The sequence below is a fragment of the Aethalodelphis obliquidens genome, unplaced genomic scaffold (assembly GCF_003676395.1).
Source record: "Aethalodelphis obliquidens isolate GAN/ISIS:26980383/991018 unplaced genomic scaffold, ASM367639v1 scaffold55, whole genome shotgun sequence".
Classification (NCBI taxonomy): domain Eukaryota; kingdom Metazoa; phylum Chordata; class Mammalia; order Artiodactyla; family Delphinidae; genus Aethalodelphis; species Aethalodelphis obliquidens.
The window spans coordinates 11,370,327-11,392,008 of record NW_020837999.1 but is presented as its reverse complement, the minus strand read 5'-3'; positions in this window follow the sequence as shown (position 1 = coordinate 11,392,008).

Genomic DNA, 21,682 nt, shown 5'->3' with positions numbered 1-21,682 from the left:
GGACAAAATAGGCTATAAAGCTGAAAAGATATGTAAGTTATCAAGTATAGACTAAGTTCAATGAAAAACCATATACTGCAGCAATGTTTTTAAATATTTACACACTCGTTAAAATCTAGATTACCATGCTCATAAGAGCAAGGTCAGCAAGTTTTTCCATAAAAGGTCATATAGTAAATAACTTAAGCTTTGGGGGATATTTTGTCTGTCACAAATACTAAATTCTGCTGTTGTAGCAAATAAGTAACTACAGACATTACATAAAAACTAGGCATGGTTGTGTTTCAATGAAACTTTATAAAAAGCAGTCCACCAGCATTCAATGGAAGCTAAAACTAGTAGCTAAAAGTTTGATAATGAACAAGATATTTACATAATCTCTAAGTATACTCCCACAAAACACACATACATGCTTAATATGTAGTTATCAACTTCATAGTCGAGAAGCTTGGAAAACAGGTTATTAGCCAAGTGGTAAGATTAACAACACCAGAAATCATGTGTCACCTGAAATAACGCAATGAGAAGAACACAGCATCATTCCGTGATGAGAAAACATGAGACAAACCCAAATTGAAGGATAATCTACAGAGTAACTGATTTGGACTCATCAAATATATCAGTCATAAAAAGAAAAACCTGAGGAAATGGTCCAGATCAAAAGAGACTAAAGAGATATGACAAGTAAATACATCATTCTCGATTGGATCTTAGACCTTAAAAAGGATATTATTGGGATAATTGGCAATGGATTGCACGTTACTTGTACCATTGTGAATTTCCTGGTTTCCATGGTTATACTATGGTTATGTATGAGAGTGTTCCTGTTTTTAGAAAATACATACTGAAGCATTAAGGTGTAATGGGACATCATATCTCTAACTTACTCTTGAATGGTTGAGAAAAACTATGTATAAACATAGGGAGTTAGAGAATGAGAAATCAATGTGGTAAAATATTTGGGCATCTGGGGAAAAGTATACAAGAATTCTTCACACAATTTTTGCCACTTTTCTATAAGCTTGAAATGATTAAAAGTACAAAATTTAAAATGATTTACTATCATGTATCAATAAAACATATCAACTAAAGGCAGGAGAAAAACACCCAAATCTCTGGGAATACGTAAAAGGATTTTAAAACAATGAGAGGCTGGTGTAACCAACTCATACACTGGGCAGGACATCAATTCATCAGAAATTTCCAGCTAACTTTGAACAGAAACTTCTTAACTTCCAACAACATGTCATTCAATTAAGGAAAAAACACTGGGGCTTAGTCAAATAGGAAATGCTAATGAAATCATGGTGTACTTCAACATGCCTCAAAATAATTCCATCAATGTTAAAGGAGCTACACACATAAAATTGAAGGATGGGTCATAAAATAGCATATCACTATGATGGTGTGTGTATTACCAATGGCCTAGAGCTGCCATCAGATTTAAACTTAAAAGTTATACTTAAATGGGGCTAATCCAGGTATTACTGGTCCCTAGATTTATGCAATTTACAGACCCCCACTCTAGGAAAAAACGAATACAAAATTATGAATAAAAATAAGATATGACAGTGAAGATTAAGAAAGAGAAAATAAATCATGAACAATTACAAATTTTTTAAAGTTGACAAATACAATAATCCCCAAAAATGTAATATTTTTATTAATTAGATGCTTGGCGTGACTTCATATGTTTCCCTAGATTTTGTGACTACGTATTTTTTGATCTTTTCATATGACAAAATTCTGTGATAACATAGTCTATACAGAAATAGGAAGGGACTTACGCTAGCGAGGAGCCCTGAATCCTAAGATTCATTAGCTACAAATAAATCCACTTCTGCCTCAAAATAAGATGTTTCTCAGATGTTACCATGCATACAGAGAACACCGAAACAATGATCTCTGAGCTTTTGAAGGCCTAGATAAATGTAGAAGTCCAGTAGCTCTACCTAACCAACCTAGTATGTTGACCCTTTAATCACCTTATGGATATTTAATCATGAACAGTTTAAAAATAAACTTTTGAAACACGATGGGTCTTGATGGTTATTTATGCACAAGAGTGACATGGGACTAAAAAGTCTTGCTAAATAAGTCTAAAAGAGCTCCTTCAGTAAGTATAAATAAAAATTCTAAGTGATAAGAAAGCATCGTGTCATGATTTACTTGACCACACTCTGTGTGTGTGTGTGACATAAAATATTGGTGTATCTTACAATCAAGTGCCTCTTGGATTCACTAACATAAGGCCCATTAATTCTGTTCCCTTGCTTATTATGAGAAAGTTTAGCTCAGAGGTCAGGGGCTTTAGGACAACTAAAAGCATTTACAAAAAATGAAAATTTACAGGATCTAAAACCCATTAGTTTGTGAACTGGGTTGGACCTAATTAGGACAGTTGGGGTCCTGTCTGAGTAGGGTCCCAGCAGCAAGATGGTATAAAAGCAAGCAGGTGCAGAAAGAATGAGAGAACAGACATGAGCTAAAGTCCTATTAAAGGTACAAAGTGAGAAAGCTAATTCTAGAGCAGGAGCAAGAAGGTTAAGAGTGAAAGCAGGTAAAACTTGGAGGACTGCCAAAAACAAGATTCGAGCCTCAGTGTTGCCTCGGTTAAAGTTCATGCTTTCCTCTCGTGACTCCTTAAAGAGTTCCAGGAACACAGCTGGAAAACATCTAGCATATCAGGAGTAGTTGAAAGAATTGCACCTGTTTAATCAGCAAAGACTGAAGAGTTAGAACCGTCCTCACATTAAAGGGATACAGCCATGCAGAAAAGGGAGGAAATTTATTCCATATGTTTCCACATGTAAAATTAAGACCAACATGTGGAATTTACAAGGAGACAGATTCTGAGTGCTGAACGCGAGGACTTTGCTAGAATTATTTGCCTCCGTTCACCTGGAAGAGTGCTTGAACTTTCTAAATTATCAATGATATTGGTTACATTAATAGAAATAAGAAAGAACAGCCCAGCAATTATTGTAGTTCAGTCGTGGAATGGAAGCTAATGATCCCTTCTGAGCTTAGGTATTTTAATAGTGTAGTGCTTATTCAGTTTTATGTTACACATATTATTACATTTAATTCTCACTACCACTGTATGAAGTAGGTTGTATCATTTTATAGATGAGGCAACTGAGACACAGAGATTACATAACTTGCCCAAAGTCATACGAAGATGAGTGGTCAAGCCAGGAGTTGAACAGAATGAACCTGGTTCTAGAGTCTCTGTTTCAACCACCACACTTTTCCATCTGGCAAAGAAGAGCTAGAATAGAGTCCAGTAACTTATGAGAGGTGAATTAAGTGCTTTTTTTTGCTACATTCTACAAGTCTCAGATCGTGCTGGATATTAGTTCCATTTTTGTTTATGTCAGATCACCCACCTTATTTTTGGTTATGTTTAATCTGTGTTAGCAATGCTGACCATTTAGCCTTATTAAACAAAGTGCTTGTAAGTTACCACAATACAAGATATAAGACACTAGGGCTTCCCTGGTGGCGCAGTGGTTGAGAGTCCGCCTGCCGATGCAGGGGACACGGGTTTGTGCCCCGGTCCGGGAGGATCCCACATGCCGCGGAGCGGCTGGGCCCGTGAGCCATGGCTGCTGAGCCTGCGCGTCCGGAGCCTGTGCTCCGCAGCGGGAGGGGCCCCAACAGTGAGAGGCCTGCATACCGCCAAAAAAAAAAAAAAGAAAAAAAAGAAAAAAAAAGATATGACACTAGATGTATGAAACAACAAATCCTTTTTGACCATATTAAAAATACTAATTAAAAACCAAAACCTCTTTTACTTTTTCTTTTTTTTGGCCTTCCTCCAGATTTTCAACATTATCAAAAACTGGCATTTGCTTTCTTTCTTCAGTTTACAAGAACTTTGAAAGTTCAGCAGCCCTAGCTCAGCCCCCATTAGAAACGCTCACTCAGCCGCAGCCACGTGCCAACCTTCTGTTTATTCCACTGCAGTTAATTCAAAGTCATGAGAGTGACACAGATGATTAAGTGCAAGAGCTGATGGTGTGTGCAGTGGGGTAGTCAGACTGGGTGCCTGCCTAAAGAAGAAAAATCACTCCAAGTGATCCAGAGTCAGTAATCACACTTAAGAAAATGCACTGTTAAGAAAAATATCCTGTTATCCAGGACAACTGCCTTTCCTTAGCTAGGAAATCCTATTTCAAATGAAGATATGAAGATGCATTGCTTTGAGATTTCTAAGGAGTCTCAGGAAATGCAACATAGGACTGGTTCCCAGGAAAAGGAATAAAGGTAGTAACAATTACTGTGCAACTACCAGGTATCATAGAATTTACCAGACATTTTAACATTATGATCTAATTCAATCCTCCCAAAGCCAAAGGTCACTGAAGAGTCAGTGGTAGCTACAACTTGAACTCAGTTCATGATTCCAAATCCATGGTCATCCTACTATACTAAACTGTTTAATATATTGACTAATATATTGACAAATTTGCCTTTAATAAGGCATTCTGAGTTTTCTTCCCAGAGTCTAATGCTGTACCAGATACATGATGTGGTTGCTGTAATGAGGTAATACAGGCAAATTAATCTGTGGAAGTGTTAAAGAATGTGTTTAGGGGCTTCCCTCGTGGCGCAGTGGTTGAGAGTCTGCCTGCCGATGCAGGGGACACAGGTTCGTGCCCCGGTCTGGAAAGACCCCACATGCCGCGGAGCGGCTGGGCCCGTGAGCCATGGCCGCTGAGCCTGCGCGTCCGGAGCCTGTGCTCCGCAACGGGAGAGGCCACAACAGTGAGAGACCCGCGTACTGCAAAAAAAAAAAAAAATGTGTTTAATGGGACTGTCAGCAATTGCTTGGTGGTACCAGAGCTGCAAGTCCATGAACTTTTCAAGAAGAAAGCTGTGGGCAACCCATATTTTCAATCTGGAAATGATGGAGATAGCACTTAGATCTCAGCAACTACACTATAGTGCTTACCTTGCAGATGGAGATGTGGACCTTACCTACATGATTCACAGGCTGAAGCCTGCATATGTCAGGATGTATAAATTTATGTGATGAAAGAACCAAACAAGGAAATGCAACCTCAGCAGAGAACCTGGGGCAGACATGGAGACAGAAATAAGGAGATCTAGGACTGCTACAGAAAGCCAGGTGTAGGTAACAAAACTTCTGAGGAAAGGAGGGCGAAACCTGTGGGTATTAGACCATTAAGGGGAAACAGAAGTTACAAATGAAGAAAAGAGATGTCAAAGGTGCACACAAGCTGTCTTCAAAGTTAAACAGACTCAGAGTTTTAGCCGCTATAGTCCTGGAAATAAAACAAGGACCAATGATTCAGTGCTACAGAAATTTGTGTCTTAGCCCATAGAAGAAACAACTAAAAACCAGATTCAACTTAAAATGGAATGAGTTGTGTGAGGTGGTGGTAGGAAGATTCTTGTTAATGGAGATGCCATCTCACTCAGTAAACACACACAAACACCACAACACCTCTGGGCCACATTGCCATTGCCATGAGTACTATGAAGATATCATGTAATTCATGTGTTCTGTTATTTTCCCTAGTACCTCCCATCTTTCTCTATAGGAAAAGAGCTGCAATATTTGCTTCACGTTCTGAAAATTGTCTTTCCTGACTTTTCTCTGCTTAGTACATGCCTCATTACTGTCCAGAGTAACTTGGACCCCATCATGCTTTTTTTCTAATTACCCTATTTGGACATGTCATTGTTCCCACATTTCTCACTCTATAATGTTAATACTTCCTCTTTAGCAGCATGTCAGTAGCTCACCTTCAAATGCAACCCATGAGATTTGTTGGGTTCCAACCGTGGGACAGTAAAGTACAAAGATCAAAAGCTAGAAGAGATTATGATGAAATATCCCCCTTGCCAATTATACATTGTTCTGTCTGAATCAGTATTTCCCTCATCTTTTAATTTATCCATTCTCAGGCCACAGCATATTTTTCTTGGCTTTTCAGGCCCATTTTAAGTTCATTGCATTAGTATTCTCAGGCTAGCTCATTTGGCCTCCATTGTTGTTCCTGGCACTTGATTTTGTTGTATTATCACTTTTGTATTCAAGGAACCATGGAATTATAGAGCTGGAAGAGATCCTAGAAATCATTTACAAGAAATGCCTCATTTTATAAATAGAAAACTATAGCTTCTTAGACGTGATACGATTTGCCCAAGGTCATAGGAATGGCAGCAGACACGGAACCACTCTTTCAAGGGTATCATCCTGACTTCCCTGTCATAGGAAAATTGCCGATTTTCAGGTGGTAATTGCTGATGACAACTGACCTACCCTGACACCTGCCATCTGACCATTCCACTTACTTAGGCCCCAAGCAGCCAGGCTCTGATTATCTGACTAATTCATCTCTTAAAAACTATTATAGGAAAAAACTATACAGGCTTTTCTTCATCAAAGACAATCACTCCTTTTGATTTAAAAATCATTATAGAGAAGGCACCAGTTCAACAAGAAATCCAGTTATATTTACCTTTGGCAATATTGGTGTGTGTATATGTGTGTGTGATAAAGGAGAAGGGGATTTAAAAGATTCATATGAACCAAAATCAAGTGACATAAGTAATATTAATTCTAAGAAGAAGGCATTTTTTCTTGTCCTGTGCCACTACGTAACATGGGGTTGTTTATTTAAAAAGTAGTATAAATTTGAACAAAACCTATCCGTTTTCTAAATCTGAAACAAAACAAAACTGGGATATCAAAAATCTCAGACCACATCTGTGCCATACATTTGTGTCTTTCATTCTGTTTGAGTTCCTAATCAGTGCTAAATTACTACAGATGGCACAGATACTGTCATCCTACAAACATCAATTCATCTAGAGATCAACCGGCCCACAGTCCATCCAGTGGGAGAAAAGAAACTGCTATTTACGGAGCACCAACTATGTGTTCAGCTCTTTCATATGCATTATCTTGTGTTAATGCCCATGACGATCTTGAGGGGTAGATATTGTTATTCCATTTGCCTTTAACAGATGAGGGAACTGAGATCATACACCTTAAAAATGGTAAAGCCAGAACTTGAATGAAGATCTGGTTAATCTCTTTTTTCTCTACACCATACTGCCTGTTCCCAAAGACCACCAATATACCACAGGATATTCACTGAGCAGGAGTGTGTCCAGCATTAGAAAATGAAGCAAAAGAAGGAGAGGATGCTGTGGAAACAGAAGAATGTTCAGGTGGCTCAGCAGTCTGAGCAAGAAGCAGCATCTGCCAGCAGTGGAGGAGAGAGGTCAAGTGGGCTGCTCGAGCGAAGCAGCAAAACAGAGGCTGAGACAAGGTCCTCTTGTCAGTCCTCACCTAGAGCCTGGGCAGAATACCAACACCATCACACATGTTTTACGTAGGTGGGCCTTCTTTAGGAGCAAGGGGCAAGATGGGCAATTGATAGTTGGAGAGAAGGGATATAAGTATCTATCAATGCCCTGGATCCACGGAGTCAGTGATGGGGGCACAAGCAGGGTTCTCAAAACTTTTCTTATTAATGAGAGGCATGGTTTATGACAGCGAAATCTTACACTATTCCAATCCAAATGTTGCTGTGCATACGGTATGCTAAGGGATTATAGGACTCAGAGACTTATTATTAAAAATGAAAACTATTTTCTAGGGACTGTCACCTGTAGATTTATAGAAACGTTCAGGGCCAGCCTTCTTCTCCCTGCCAAATATACCCAGTTTCAGAGTTGGAAGGGATTTTACATGTTTTCCTTATTTTCTTCCCTCCTTTACATTCTCTTTATTTTTTATTCCTTCCTTTCCTCGATTTTAAATTATTTTTAAAGTACTGTATTTACTGTGTGGTGGGTAATGAGTGAACTCAAAGAAGACAGGGAACCCACCAGAGAGGAGCTAGGGAGATGGGACATAATTATTTAAGCAAATAGCTAGTATTTTTATGGTGGTTCCTAGTATCCATATGTTAGGTCTTCACCTCTTTTTGATATTTGTCGCTTTCTCTCAAATCCTTTTTATCTTTTCATTTCTTTTTGATTTTTAAATTCTTCTACATTTTCACCTTCTGTTTCTCGAATGCATTATATGTTGGTTTTAGCCACTCTTGTGTTCCTTCTAGTTTAGTTTTCATTTCCAGATGATTTTTAAATTTTATTTCAAGCTCTTTCCCAAGTTCTGTACCCACGTTTCTGAGTGTATCTAATTTTGATTTAGTCTATGAAAATACAAATCAGAACAGTTGCCTCTGATGAGTAGTTGAGTTTTGACTGGAAAAGAAGCATAAAGGAACTTTCTGGAATGGTAGAAATATTCTGTATCTTGATCTTGGTTACATGAGTGTGACCATTTGTCAAAATTTATTGAGCCTCTATACTTGAGACTTGGACGTTTTATTATACACATAGGTTTTATCTCAAACTATGCACACGCATGTATATGTATTATTTTTAGGAAAAGAGCTTGGCAGAAATCACCCAGGGATGTTGCTGGCAGTGTTACCTTAGTCCAAGTCATCTGAGTTCCACTTTTACTAATGTTATTTGCTCCTAAGGATTAGGAACCTGAAGATACTGAATGGGGCTACCATGGAGCTTAGCTAATACCATAGCATCTGGAGCATCAATGGAAATGTCCTTCAAGGACTTATTGGCTAGGGGTGCAGAAGATCCAGTGCCCGTTCTTAACTCTTTCGTGGGGCTCCTTTTCTATTGCCCAATTGAAAATTTTATGGAAACTGGTCAGCACTCATCATCAGAACAAGTCCTTTTCATGTGGCTATTCTGCCTCCGGTTCTGAGGAACAGTCTCTTCCCACGAGGCTAATGGGGCTTTTCTGGGATCGCTGCTCTGTCTGTAGCTTTTAGCATTGTGATTTCAGCCAGCCAAACTCACCTGTTACATAAATCCTGGCTGAGGTATTGGGTGGAGTCCTAGGGATCCAAGGTCCATGATACCTGCTCTTGAGTTGGTTTCTACCAGTTAAGGAGATCTTTGCAATCTTGAGCAGATGCTTGAGTTGAGAAGTCCAGCTATTTTTCCACAGGCTATGAGTCTACCCACTAGACTCACCAGTAGTCTCAGCTGCTTCTTACACTGCTAGCGACAAATTATAGAGAAGCTGTAAGACATGCGTTGGTAGAGATAGTGAAGTTAAAGTGACCAGCTTATCCTGGTGTAAACAGGACTTTCCCAGTTTTCACACTGAAAGTTTTGTGATCCAAGAACCCCCTCGTCCCAGGTAAAATACATGATTGGTCACCCCAGGTGGCATCCTTGGGGCTCCTGATGCTCTAGGAATTGGGTCTACCTAAGCTTAATCTTCTCATTACCCATAGTATCTTAAAATGATCATTGACTTTTTTGTCTGATTATAAAAGTAATACAAACTGCTTGTTGAAAATTTATAAAGAAGAAAAATCACCAATAATACCCCCATTATGCTACATAAATAATTTTTCCCTGTGCTTTTTCATTGAGCAGTATATCATGAAAATTTATCTTTTAAATGTACATCAAAATGTTTTTTAGTGACTACCTGATAACCCATGTAACTAAATGTACTGTCATTTTAACCATTCCTCTTTGATTGAATTTGGTTTTTTTTTCCTGCTCTAGTTCCTTTCTACTTTAAATAAATGCTCTGATCAACATGCTTGTATACAAATCTTCTCTGTAATAGTTGGGCAGTATCTATTGACCCCTACCTTGGATCTGCCTTCTTCTCTTAGTGTAACCAGTTGTCTTGGTTTACTTTGTTCTGAGGAGTTTCCTCGGATGCAGGACTTTCAGTGCCAAAACTGGGATAGTCCTAGGAACATCAGGACAGTTAGTCAGAATACCTTCACCTATCTCTGAGGTCACAGGCATCTTACGGACTCAGTATTAAGGCATATTAATAGCTTCTAGTTCTGAGCTTAATGTCAGGGACTCCATGTTATCTAGAGCAGTGGTCTTTGCACTGTGTCCAGAGAAGTAGTACAGTAACAAGAGCTCTGGACAGACCTGAGATGGGGAAGCTGGTATGAATGGGAAGAGTAGATAAGGGCAAAGCTGGCAGAATTACAGGATTGCAACCTCTGCCTCAACCTCAGCAGCTCTACTTTCACTCAGTTTACGCAAACATTCTCTCTAGCCCTCCCAAGAGCCTTGCCAAGGGGGTATCCTCAATCTTAATCTAAAAAATTTAGGCTCAGAAAGGCAAAGTGACTGCATAAGCCCACCAAGTAAAACTCCCAGGATTCAAGGCCAGGTTTCCTGAGCTCCAAAGCTAGAGGCTTTTCCATTATCCAGTGAAGACTTGATGGAGAATGACATGCTGTCTCACTACATCCTGGATTGGGAGATGGAGTGCTCTGACGTTTCAGGGACACGGTTGTCCTCTAGCTCAATATCTGCACACTCAGTCTCCTCTGGAGGAGAGAATCAAATGACAAAGTGTAAGCTCTTCAGGAGTCTTGGAAACTTACAATGGCACCCTGCAGATTGGGACCCTGTCCAGCTGGAAGGCAGAGACTATTCAAGAATTCATCAGAGTGAAACTGAGCCAAACCATTTTATTGAAGCTTGGTCTGATGGGATAACTTGGCTTTACAGGTCACATCCCAGTCTGTGTTTGTCAAGGAGGAATATCACATGGCATGGTGATGGAAAAATCTAGTACAGAGTGGAGGTTGGCCTTATAAAAAGTGACTCTAAGGTCCAGGTGTAGGGCGCAAATGGGACACAATAACGTAATTTGTTGAATTCCAGAAACTAACCACATTGAAGTACTCCAGGTTGCAGGTAAGGCAGAGCCACAGCAAGGGGTCAGCCCAGACAGTGGCAACCTTCTACATAGATCTGTCCATGCATAGCGGCCAGCCTCAAGCTGGGGCTATGGTGGAACCATCCAACCCCAAAGAGGTGACTCGTATGAGCAATGCTAGATGTAGCAGGCTGGTGTTCAAGGATAGGAGGAGACCATCCACAAAAGCCCAGGCTTGTGGGTGAGGCTAATGCAGAAGGCCGTATGCAAGGGCTGTGTAAGGGCCCACACACCTGCCCTGACTAAGCACACAGAGCCAGGGGCTGGGTGTCAGGGAAGCAGACTTGTGGAGACAACAGAGGTTCCCAGAAATCTTGGCAGGGCCACTTGAGTTTGGGTTTTAGGGCAAGACTTCATTTACCAGACAGTGCCTGAGGAGACAGGAAGCCAAGGAAAAGGGGGCTAAGCGTTAATAAAGATCTGGACTCAACTCTGTGAGGATTGGTTCAGACGCCAAAGCAGGCAGTGTGACACAGGATGAGCCCGATCATGGTAGTCACCAAGGTTGCAGCTCCACTGCTGGATCTGTGGTTACCTTTTGTCCAGTTAAGATCCATGCCCCAGGCTAACTCACTTCTCTGTTAATGCTGTTTAAATTACAAAAAGAAGACCTGCTCCTTGCAAAAACTTCAAACAGAAGTTCCTAAAGGAAAAAAGTAAAAGTTCACCTTTTCCATAATCCCACTCCACATATAATCAATAAAATCAACCTGGTGTGTACCCTTGCACATATTTTTCATCTATTTTAACAAAAATATAACTCTATACATCGCACTCTACAATTAAATTTTTTTATTTAACATACCAGAGACACCTTTTCTATGTCAGTATGTATAAAGCTAATTTATTATTTCTAACTGAGGCACTCATTTTCACAGTATTGATATAATACACGTAACAGTTTTCCCAACTAGTGAATATTTTTATTTTTAAATTTTTCTTTAATTCTACCAACATCAGCATTCGCCCCAGTCATCCTTTTTCATCATTTTGGCAGGGCCACTCCAAGACAGTAAGACATCTGATTCCCCACCTACCAGGTTTAGAAAATGATGATGGGGACTTCCCTGGTGGTGCAGTGGTTAAAAATCCACCTGCCAATGCAGGGGACATAGGTTCGAGCCCTGGTCCGGGACGCTTCCACATGCCACGGAGCAACTAAGCCCGTGTGCCACAACTACTGAGCCTGCTCTCTAGAGCCCACGAGCCACAACTACTGAAGCCTGCGTGCCTAGAGTCCGTGCTCTGCAGCAAGAGAAGCCGTCGCAATAAGAAGTCCCCGCACCACAATGAAGAATAGCCCCTGCTCACCACAACTAGAGAAAGCCCACGTACAGCAACGAAGACCCAGTGCAGCCAAAAATAAATTAATTAAATAGATAAATTTATTAAAGAAAAAAGAAAATGATGATGGACCTGATTAACAAAGAATTAAGTCTAGCAGAGGGAGGAGAAAGGAGGGAAAGGAGGAGGAAGAGACTGGATACAGGGGCTCTGGGTATTTTCATAGTCAGATTTATTGCACTTAGGGATGGTTTGTTATAGTGGAAAACACATGGGTCTGAAGGGAATTAGGAGACCTGGATCTGGGTTTCTTGTTATCACTTACTGGTTATCTCTGTTGGCCATGAATCGCATCTCATTATCTATTGAAGGAGACTGGATTAGATGACCCCTAACTGTGGTTATTCTATGGATTATTTAATGCACATAGATTAAAATTTAGGTGTTAGAGGTATATATGTGTGTGTGCGCAAATGTGCATGCCCATGTATCTGTGAAAAAGAAAGAGTGAAGAAGAATGAGAATATAAAAGGATTAAAGAGAAAGAAACAGTAGCAAAGAACAAATATTTAACAGCTTTCATATCCTGAACTTGAGACTCTGGTTCTTATATAATCAATATTTCTAATGCTCAGAGAAAATGGGTCTGTAAACATCAATTTCCATATTACGACTCAAGACAATAACTATTATGCATATTTTTAAAAAACTGTTGGACAGACTGCTGAGAGGGAGGTAACTTAACACATGTATTTGGATATTGTCAGTCTTGGAGACCTTGTCTCCAGTTTTATGGGAACTGAGAAGATTTAAGAATTAGCAATGAGGAATCTACCTTTAACATCATGTTTAAAGCTTTCCAATAGAATAATAAGGTTAATGAAGACAAGTCTAAGTGAAAAGGAAATTATCACTTGATCCTTCAAGTATGTGTTCTGAATGAAGTTTCACTGGAGTGAAAAGTTGAGATGTCAGGGAAAAGAAACATTTTTTAAAAAAAATCCATTGCCTGAAAAACCATTGTTCTTCATCAGTGCTGCTCCACGCCCCTTTGACTGTCATACTGAAGAATTGTATTTCTATTTAGTTAATTTTTTTCTTTGACATAATATATGAGAAATAATGGGTTGACACCTCCTAGAGAAATGGAAATAAAAACAAAACTAAGTAAATGGGACCTAATGAAACGTAAAAGCTTTTGAACAGCAAAGGAAACCATAAACAAGATGAAAAGACAACCCTCAGAATGGGAGAAAATATTTGCAAATGAAGCAACTGACACAGGATTAATCTCCAAAATTTACAAGCAGCTCATGCAGCTCAATATCAAAAAGAACAAACAACCCAATCCAAAAATGGGCAGAAGACCACATTTCTCCAAAGAAGATACACAGATTGCCAGATATACATGAAAGGATGCTCAACATCACTAATGTTAGAGAAATGCAAATGAAACCTACAATGAGGTATCACGCCACACCAGTCAGAATGGCCATCAGCAAAAAATCTACAAACAATAAATGCTGGAGAGGTTGTGGAGAAAAGGGAACCCTCTTGCACTGTTGATGGGAATGTAAATTGATACAGCCACTATGGAGAACAGTATGGACGTTCCTTAAAAAACTAAAAATAGAACTACCATATGACCTAGGAATCCCACTACTGGGCATATACCCTGAGAAAACCATAATTCAAAAATAGTCATGTACCACAATGTTCATTGCAGCTCTATTTACAATAGCCAGGACATGGAAGCAACCTAAGTGTCCATCGAAAGACGAATGGATAAAGAAGATGTGGCACATGTATACAATGGAATATTACTCAGCCATAAAAAGAAACGAAATTGAGTTATTTGTAGTGAGGTAGATGGACCTAGATAGAGTCTGTCATACAGAATTAAGTAAGTCAGAAAGAGAAAAAAAATGCTGCATGTTAACACATATATATGGAATCTAAAAAAAAAAAAAAGGTTCTGAAGAACCTAGGGGCAGGACTGGAATAAAGACACAGACATAGAGAATGGACTTGAGGACATGGGGAGGAGGAAGGGTAAGGTGGGACGATGTGAGAGACTGGCATGGACATATATACACTACCAAATGTGAAATAGATAGCTAGTGGGAAGCAGCTGCATAGCACAGGGAGATCACCTCGGTGCTTTGTGACCACCTAGAGGGGTGGGATAAGAAGTGTGGGAGGGAGACGCAAAAGGCAGGAGATATGGGGATATATGTATATGTATAGCTGATTCACTTTCTTATAAAGCAGAAACTAACACACCGTTGTAAAGCAGTTATACTCTAATAAAGATGTTTTTAAAAAATAAAGATAAGGATACAAAGAAAAAAAAAAGAAATAATGGGTCAAGAAACAGAGCCAGTGATGATATTTGTGAGAAGCTTACAAGGATTTTACTGTTTACTGGGTTTCCAGAATAGGTTGCACACTTCACTGAAGGGGTAGCCTTACCATAAATGTATTCCAGAACCTTCAGTCCAGCTATTTGCCCACCTTATTTCTCTTTTATGGTGCCACTCATCTCCATACCCATTTACCTACTTTCTTTTCTCTCTTCTTTTCTCCAGTCATTCTCTCCTTCCTTCCTTCATCATTTCCTCCACCCATTCATTCATTCTGTTGAATCAATGATTTTTGCTATATCTCAGGCCCCATGCATGGCACTGGGGATGGCAAGGCAGACGAACATGATTCCCACCTTCCAGGAGTTCCCATCTTCATCCTTGACCTCTGCTATACCCTTTTATTTTGGCTTTTGTTATCCTTTCTCTCCACCTCTTTGTAAGTTCAGTGGATTCCTGTTCTCTTCTTCAAGCCCTTCAATCTTCCATAGGTTTGTAACAGGAACAAACACCAATTTATTCTTGCTTCATGTATTAGTTTCTTTTTGCTGCTGTAACAAATTACCAGAAACTTGTCAAACTAATCAACCAACCAGGATGCATTGAGGATATACTTTATTTACGGCACTCTGAGGGACCCTAGGGTGGGATACGCCACCTTGCCTTCTTAAAAAAGGTGCCAGTATGGTTAGGGAATCTGTATATGAACACAAGAAAGATTAAATAATGATAGAAGATATTGGTTCATCACCACTGAAGTCATAATACTCACCCCAATTAATTGCCCTATGACTGGTACTGCTATTCAGGAGGTAAAGGGTGTTGCAGACTGAAGTGAAATTGGATGGTTTCACAGAAGGGAAAGGATTTGAGTGGGGCTTTGAAAAAGAAGAGTTTGATTTAGGCAACCTGTGAGGAGAGAGAGGTGTAGTTTATTCTGAGCAAACCCTTTGGATTCTTCCCCCAGTGACCTTCAGAGATCTTGTTTTCTCTTAGGGAAGTGTTCAGAGCAAGGCAAGCTAAGTCAGCCACAAGAATACAACCAGGAAATACTGCTGTCTCCCACCCGCTCCCCTCTGACAGCCTACCTCCTTGCCAGGCTTTCTCTCCTCCTTCCCATATCTCAACATGATACAAAGCAGCCTTTCTTTTTTCTGAGATTATCTAGAAGCAGTGCCTCATAATTATAGTAATCTTATCTCCTTTGAATTCACCAGTATTACTCTTTTTCTTTATATCAGAACCGTGGCTACATGACAGGCATTATTGGTAAGCTTTGTGTAATGGTACAATGTTGTTTTTTTAAAGTGACATCTGCTCACATAGACTAATATTCTAACCTGTCTGACTAATTTGGTGGGAATATATCCAACAGACCCATGTGAATGGGTGGGGGTGGAGTATGCAAGAAGAGGGAAGCATTTGGAAGGATATTTTTCAGTTATTTATTTTTTTAAAACATCTTTATTGGAGTATAATTGCTTTACAATGGTTTGTCAGTTTCTGCTTTATAACAAAGTGAATCAGTTTTACATGTACATATGTCCCCATATCTCTTCCCTCTTGCATCTCTCTCCCTCCCACCCTCCCTATCCCACCCCTCTAGGTGGTCACAAAGCACCAAGCAATCTCCCTGTGCTATGCGGCCGCTTCCCACTAGCTATCTATTTTATGTTTGGTAGTGTATATATGTCCATGCCACTCTCTCACTTTTTCCCAGCTTACCCTTCCACACCCGCCCCCGTATCCTCAGGTCCATTCTCCAGTAGGTCTGCATCTTTATCCCCGTCTTGCCCCTAGGTTCTTCTGACCATTTTCATTCTTTTTTTTTTTCTTAGATTCCATATATATGTGTTAGCATATGGTATTTATTTTTCTCTTTCTGACTTACTTCACTCTGTATGACAGTCCCTAGGTCCATCCACCTCACTACAAATAACTCAGTTTCATTCCTTTTTATAGCTGAGTAATACTCCATTGTATATATGTGCCACATCTTCTTTATCCATTCATCTGTTCATGGACACTTAGGTTGCTTCCATGTCCTGGCTATTGTAAATAGAGCTGCAGTGAACATGTTGGTACATGACTCTTTTTGAATTATAGTTTTCTCGGGTTATATGCCCAGTAGTGGGATTGCTGGGTCGTATGGTAGTTCTATTTGCAGTTTTTAAAGGAACCTCCATACTGTTCTCCATAGTGGCTGTACCAATTCACATTCCCACCAGCAGTGCAAGAGTGTTCCCTTTTCTCCACACCCTCTCCAGCATTTATTGTTTGTAGATATTTTGATGGCCATTCTGACCAGTGTGAGATGATACCTCATTGTAGTTTTGACTTGCGTTTCTCTAATGATCAGTGATGTTGAGCATTCTTTCATATGTTTGTTGACAATCTGTATATCTTTGGAGAAATGTCTATTTAGGTCTTCTGCCCATTTTTAGATTGGGTTGTTTGTTTTTTTAATATTGAGCTGCATGAGTTGCTTGTATGTTTTGGAGATTAATCCTTCGTCAGTTGCTTCATTTGCAAATATTTTCTCCCATTCTGAGGGTTATCTTTTCATCTTCTTTATGGTTTCCTTTGCTGTGCAAAAGCTTTTAACTTCCATTAGGTCCCATTTGTTTATTTTTGTTTTTATTTCCATTACTCTAGGAGGTGGGTCAAAAAGGATCTTGCTGTGATTTATGGCACAGAGTGTTCTGCCTGTGTTTTCCTCTAAGAGTTTGATGGTGTCTTGCCTTAAATTTAGGTCTTTAATCCATTTTGAGTTTATTGTTGTGTATGGTGTTAGGGAGTGTTCTAATTTCATTATTTAAATGTAGCTGTCCAGTTTTCCCAGCACCACTTATTGAAGAGGCTGTCTTTTCTCCACTGTATATGCTTGCCTCCTTTATCAAAGATGAGGTGACCATATGTGCGTGGGTTTATCTCTGGGCTTTCTATCCTGTTTCATTGATCTATATCTCTGTTTTTGGGCCAGTACCATATTGTCTTGATTACTGTAGCTTTGTAGTATAGTTTGAAGTCAGGGAGCCTCATTCCTCGAGCTCCATCTTTCTTTCTCAAAATTGCTTTGGCTATTCGGGGTCTTTTATGTTTCCATACAAATTGTGAAATTTTTTGTTCTAGTTCCGTGAAAAATGCCAGTGGTAGTTTGATAGGGATTACATGGAATCTGTAGATTGCTTTGGGTAGTAGAGTAATTTTCACAATGTTGATTCTTCCAATCCAAGAACATGGTATATCTCTCCATCTATTTGTATCATTCTTAATTTCTTTCATCAGTGTCTTATAATTTTCTGCATACAGGTCTTTTGTCTTCTTAGGTAGGTTTATTCCTAGATATTTTATTCTTTTTGTTGCAATGGTAAATGGGAGTGTTTTCTTAATGTCACTTTCAGATTTTTTCATCATTAGTGTCTAGGAATTTAAGAGATTTCTGTGCATTAATTTTGTTTTGTACTACTTTACCAAATTCATTGATTAGCTCTAGTAGTTTTCTAGTAGCATCTTTAGGATTCTCTATGTATAGCACCATGTCATCTGCAAACAGTGACAGCTTAACTTTTTCTTTTCTGATTTGGATTCCTTTTATTTCTTTTTATTCTCTGATTGCTGTGGCTAAAACTTCCAAAACTATGTTGAATAACAGTGGTGAGAGTAGGCAACCTTGTCTTGTTCCTGATCTTAGTGGAAATAGTTTCACTTTTTCACCATTGAGGATGATGTTGGCTGTGGTTTCGTCATTTTTGGCCTTTATTATGTTGAGGAAAGTTCCCTCTATGCTTACTTTCTGGAGGTTTTTAATCACAAATGGGTGTTGAATTTTGTCAAAAGCTTTCTCTGCATCTATTGAGATGATCATACGGTTTTTCTCCTTCAGTTATTTAATATGGTTTATCACATTGATTGATTTGCATATATTGAAGAATCCTTGCCTTCCTGGGATAAACCCCACTTGATCATAATTTATGATCCTTTTAATGTGCTGTTGAATTCTGTTTGCTAGTATTTTGTTGAGGATTTTTGCATCTATGTTCATCAGTGATATTGGCCTGTAGTTTTCTTTCTTTGTGACATATTTGGTTTTGGTATCAGAGTGATGGTGGCCTCGTAGAATGAGTTTGGGAGTGTGCCTCCCTCTGCTATATTTTGGAAGAGTTTGAGAAGGATAGGTGTTAGCTCTTCTCTAAATGTTTGATACAATTTGCCTGTGAAGCCATCAGGTCCTGGGCTTTAGTTTGTTGGAAAAGTTTTAATCACACTTTCAATTTCAGTGCTTGTGATTGGTCTGTTCATATTTCCTGTTTCTTCCTGGTTCAGTCTTGGCACGTTGTGCATTTCTAAGAATTTGTCCATTTCTTCCAGGTTGTCCATTTTATTGGCATATAGTTGCTTGTAGTAATCTCTCATGATCATTTGTATTTCTGCAGTGTCAGTTGTTACTTATATTTCTGCAGTGTCAGTTGTTACTTATCCTTTTTCATTTCTAATTCTATTGATTTGAGTCTTCTCCTTTTTTTTCTTGATGAGCCTGGCTAATGGTGTATCAATTTTGTTTATCTTCTCAAAGAACCAGCTTTTAGTTTTATTGATCTCTGCTATTGTTTCCCATCATTTCTTTTTCATTTATTTCTGATCTGATCTTTATCATTTCTTTCCTTCTGCTAACTTTGGGGTTTTTTTGTTCTTCTTTCTCTAATTGCTTTAGCTGTAAGTTTAGGTTGTTTATTTGAGATGTTTCTTGTTTCTTCAGGTAGGCTTGTATAGCTATAAACTTCCCTCTTAGTACTGCTTTTGCTTCATCCCATAGGTTTTGGGTCATTGTGTTTTCATTATCATTTGTTTCTAGGTATTTTTTATTTCCTCTTTGATTTCTTCAGTGATCTCTTGGTTATTAAGTAGTGTGTTGCTTAGCCTCCATGTGTTTGTATTTCTTACAGATATTTTCCTGTAATTGATATCTAGCCTCATAGCGTTGTGGTCAGAAAAGATACTTGATACAATTTCAATTTTCTTAAATTTACCAAGGCTTGATTTGTGACCCAAGATATGATCTATCCTGGAGAATGTTCCATGAGCATTTGAGAAGAATGTGTATTCTGTTGTTTTTGGATGGAATGTCCTATAAATATCAATTAAGTCCATCTTGTTTAATGTATCATTTAAAGCTTGTGTTTCCTTATTTTTTTTCATTGTGATCTGTCCATTGGTGAAAGTGGGGTGTTAAAGTCCCCTACTATGACTGTGTTACTGTTGATTTTCCCTTTTATGGCTGTTAGTATTTGCCTTATGTATTGAGGTGCTCCTATGTTGGGTGCATAAATATTTACAATTGTTATATCTTCTTCTTGGATTGATCCCTTGATCATTATGTAGTGTCCTTCTTTGTCTCTTGTAATAGTCTGTGTTTTAAAGTCTATTTTGTCTGTTATGAGAATTGCTACTCCAGATTTCTTTTGATTTCCATTTGCATGGAATATCTTTTTCCATCCCCTCACTTTCATTCTGTATGTGTCCCTAGGTCTGATGTGGGTCTCTTGTAGACAGCATATATATGGGTCTTGTTTTTGTATCTATTCAGCCAGTCTATGTCTTTTGGTTGGGGCATTTAGTCCATTTACGTTTAAGGTAATTATCGATGTGTATGTTTCTGTTACCATTTTCTTAATTGTTTTGGGTTTATTATTGTAGGTCTTTTCCTTTCTTGTGTTTCTTGCCTAGAGAAGTTCCTTTAGCAGTTGTTGTAAAGCTGGTTTTGTGGTGCTGAATTCTCTTAGCTTTTGCTTGTCTGTAAAGCTTTTAATTTCTCCATCAAATCTGAATGAGATCCTTGCTGGGTAGAGTAATCTTGTTTGTAGGGTTTTCTCTTTCATCACTTTAAATATGTCCTGTCACTCCTTTCTGGCTTGCAGAATTTCCGCTGAAAGATCAGCTGTTAACTTTATGGGGATTCCCTTATGTGTTACTTGTTATTTTTCCCTTGGTGCTTTTAATATTTGCTCTTTGTATTTAATTTTTGATAGTTTGATTAATATGTGTCTTGGCATGTTTCTCCTTGGAGTTATCCTGTATGAGACTCTCTGTGCTTCCTGGACTTGATTAACTATTTCCTTTCCCATATTAGGGATGTTTTCAACTATAATCTCTTCAAATATTTTCTCAGTCCCTTTCTTTTTCTCTTCTTCTTCTGGGACCCCTATAATTCAAATGTTGGTGTGTTCAATGTTGTCCCTGAGGACTCTGAGACTGTCCTCTATTCTTCTCATTCTTTTTTTCTTTATTCTGCTCTGCAGTAGTTATTTCCACTATTTTATTTTCCTGGTCACTTATCCATCCTTCTGCCTCAGTTATTCTGCTATTGATCCCTTATAGAGAATTTTTAATTTCATTTATTGTGTTGTTCATCTCTGTTTGCTCTTTAGTTCTTCTAGGTCCTTGTTAAACATTTCTTGTATTTTCTCCATTCTATTTCCAAGATTTTGGATCATCTTTACTATCATTATTCTGAATTCCTTTTCAGGTAGACTGCCTATTTCCTCTTCATTTGTTAGGTCTGGTGGATTTTTGCCTTGTTCCTTCACCTGCTGTGTGTTTCTCTGTCTTCTCATTTTCCTTAACTTTTACTGTGTTTGGGGTCTCTTTTTCACAGGCTGAAGGCTTGTAGTTTCCTTTGTTTTTGGTGTCTCTCCCCAGTGGCTAAGGTTGATTCAGTGGGTTGTGTAGGCTTCCTGGTGGAGGGGACTAGTGCCTGTGTTCTGGTGGATGAGGCTGGATCTTGTCTTTCTGGTGGGCAGGTCCACGTCTGGTGGTGTGCTTTGGGGTGTCTGCGGCCTTATTATGATTTTAGGCAGCCTCTGTGGTAATGGATGGGGTTGTGTTCCTGTCTTGCTAGTTGTTTGGCATAGGGTGTCCAGGAGTGTAGCTTGCTGGTCATTGAGTGAAGCTGGGTCTTGGTGTTGAGATGGAGAGCTCTGGGAGATTTTTGTCGTTTGATATTACGTGGAGCTGGGAGGTCTCTTGTGGACCAGTGTCCTGAAGTTGGCTCTCCCACCTCAGAGGCACAGCACTGATGCCTGGGCCTGTCATCCGCACAGCTCAGAAGAAAAGGGAGAAAAGAAAGAAAGAAGGAAAGAAGAAGATAAAATAGCATACAGTAAAATAAAATAAAGTTATTAAAATAAAAGTTATTAAGAAAAAAATTTTTTTAAATTAAAAAAACGAAACTGGACAGACAGAACCC